The sequence below is a fragment of the Gossypium hirsutum genome, chromosome D08 (genome assembly GCF_007990345.1).
Source record: "Gossypium hirsutum isolate 1008001.06 chromosome D08, Gossypium_hirsutum_v2.1, whole genome shotgun sequence".
Classification (NCBI taxonomy): domain Eukaryota; kingdom Viridiplantae; phylum Streptophyta; class Magnoliopsida; order Malvales; family Malvaceae; genus Gossypium; species Gossypium hirsutum.
Window position 1 is genome coordinate 17,944,810 of NC_053444.1, and position 2,880 is coordinate 17,947,689.

The 2,880-nt window shown below is 34.7% G+C and overlaps 1 non-coding gene across 1 annotated transcript; it reads right to left on the minus strand.

Moving 5' to 3' along the window:
- Window positions 1–2,319: 2,319 nt before the first annotated feature.
- On the minus strand, window positions 2,320–2,426 carry LOC121220632 (small nucleolar RNA R71). Its single transcript, XR_005917852.1, has one exon. It is a non-coding gene; the product is annotated as a small nucleolar RNA R71 (small nucleolar RNA).
- Window positions 2,427–2,880: the final 454 nt, after the last annotated feature.

Here is a 2,880-nt window from a genome sequence, read left to right on the forward strand (position 1 = left end):
GATAAGTTAAAATAAAATTAAATTTGCTATCATCTTTCTCCATCTTCTTCCACCGATTTTCAAGAGGAAAGGAAGCCATTTTCATACTTAACATTTGGCCTTCTTTAATCCTTTAATTAGGTATGCATTTTTGTCCCGTTTTTAAAGATTTCTAGGTTTTCGGGATCGTTGTAGCTTAATCTAGCTATCTCGGGGACTAATTTGTGAAACTGTTAAAGTATTAGGGTTTTTCCATTAATGATCATGCTTGAGTTTTGAAGTTTGATGAAAGAAAATGAATTTTTGTTGTTAGATAAACAACTTTTGTAAATGAATTTTTAGTAAAATTGTCAAATAGGGAATAAATTGGAAACTAAAGAATATTATGTGGTAAAATTGTTAATTTATGAAATACATGAGCTACTATTAATATGTATAAAAATCGGCTAGGTTTGGGTAAGGATTAAAGTATAGGGGTAAAATGATAATTTTACCAAAATTAAATGTTGGAATAAATTGCATGTGAACTATATTGAATTGGGTTAAATTCATTTGGATTAATCCTGTCAGACCTTGCACAGAGTTAGATCGAGGCAAAGATAAAATCTCGTATTAGTTGCCTCCGTATCTATGTACACTTGTCGAGGTAAGTTCGTGTAATTAAATTGTACACTTATATCTTTTAAATTAAATTATATGTTTGCAAATTGTGTAATTGCCATGAATGAATACTGATCGCATATCTGACGACGTACAAAGACTACCGAGCCCCGTTTGAACCTTAGGAATTCATAGGATACAAATGACAAGTCATTAGGGTTACCGATTTTAGCTCATATGAGCTTACCAATACTCAGCATGCATGATCTTACCATTATTTAGATAGGAGGAGCTTACCGTTTACAGCTCGTAAAAGCATACCGATTCAGAGCTCGTTTGAGCATACATGTACAAGAATTGATGGATTACAGTTCAGTATACTCTTGTGTACTACCCGCGTATCCAACGATATTCTAAATGGTTCAACGGGCACAAATATGTTGCGAGATTATATGGGCTCGATATGAACTATTACAGGTATTTACATGAAATACATGAAACTGATAGTACATGATACATTGATATATGAAATGAATAATTCATGTATATGAAATGTGATTACTTGTTGAATTCATCCATGTGTATTAGATTTTATATTTGATTTACATGGCTAATTTGTTGATGAACATGTGTTTAGGCTTTTGGGAAATTGGTTAGGACATGCTATGTTAGCTTACCTTAATTATGATTTAAAATGGTAAGTTAAATTCTAAGCAATACTAACTTACTAAGTTTAAATGCTTACTCTGTGTTATTTTTTGTGTTTTATAGTAATTCGGAAGCTTGTTCGGGTTGGAAGCTTGTCGAAGCTATATCACACTATCCATCAACTCTTTTGGTACTTTTAGTTAGTTACATTTGGTTGTAATGGCATGTATAGGTTATTTTGGATAATGTTGGCCTATGTGTGATGTTGTGGTTCTGGCCATACGCTTAGACTTGTGTTTTGGTATATTTTATTATATGTATATATAAATGGCCTTATCATATTTAGTGTGTGGCTTGATTTGTGATAGAATGATGAAACGTAAATGTTAGCTAAATGTGCATTTTGTACATGTGTTTGTGATGTGAAGATTTGGTGATGAATTTGTACCTTGATGTGTATGGTATATATATGTTTAAATATGTTAGTGTTTGAAATACATTTTGGTACCAAATGGTATGTTTTGGTAGATAAATGAATTTGTATGAAAGGATGCAAATTAGCTTGGTAAATTGATGGTTTATTTGGTTAAATTATATATATGAAAATACATGTTTGAATATTGTCATTTGAGGTGCCTAAGGGCATATTGGTTGTAAGTGAAATATTACATGTTTAAGACTTGATTTTGGCTTGTTTATGTGCATAATATTGAGTTCTGGTTGGTGCCAAATTGGGTGAGAAATATGGCATGCAAAATGACATATTTTCATCCACACGGACAGAGACACGGGCGTATGTCTCAGCCATGTGTGACACATGGCCAGGTGACACGGCCGTGTGTCCCTTATAGCTTCTTAAGGGTACAAGTTACTATGCTCACACGGCTTAGCACACGGGTATGTGGCTTGGCCGTGTGACCAAAGTCAGTGAGTTACGCGAGCACAGACATGGGCTGGGACACGGCCATGTGTCCCTATTTCGAATGTCCACATGGCTTAAGACACGGTCGTGTCTCTGCAGAAATCTTGGCATTCATGTTTGGAGGATTGTACCTAAGTAGAAATATCTAACACAATTCACTCCAAGATGTAAAGATTAGGGACACCATTACATTTTTTAGGCAACCTGAAGATGAGACATTATACGAAACATGGGAGCGTTTCAAGGAACTAAATAGAAAATGCTCGATGCATGGTTTTCAAAATTTGACACAAATAGAAATGTTCTACAATGGATTAAATGCTCATACGTAAATAGTGGTGGATGCATCTCCTAATGAGACGTTGCTTGACAAATCCTATAATGAAGCATATGAAATTTTGGAAAGAATAGCAAATAATGATTATCAGTACCCCGCTACTAGAGTTGGTACTGCCAGAAGTGTTGTTGGAGTAATGGAACTTGATGCGATTATATGTTTAGCTCAAGTATCATATTTAACAAATATTATTAAAACTCTGAAAAGACCCTCTGCAGTGCAAGAGATGAAGGTTGCAGAACTAGCATGCGTATACTGTGGAGAAGACCATGTTTTTGATGAATGCCCATCCAATCCAGCCTCTGTATATTACATGGGGAATTTTGATCGTAGCAACAACAATCCGTACTCCAACACCTACAATCCAGGGTGGAAACAATATCCAAATTACAAC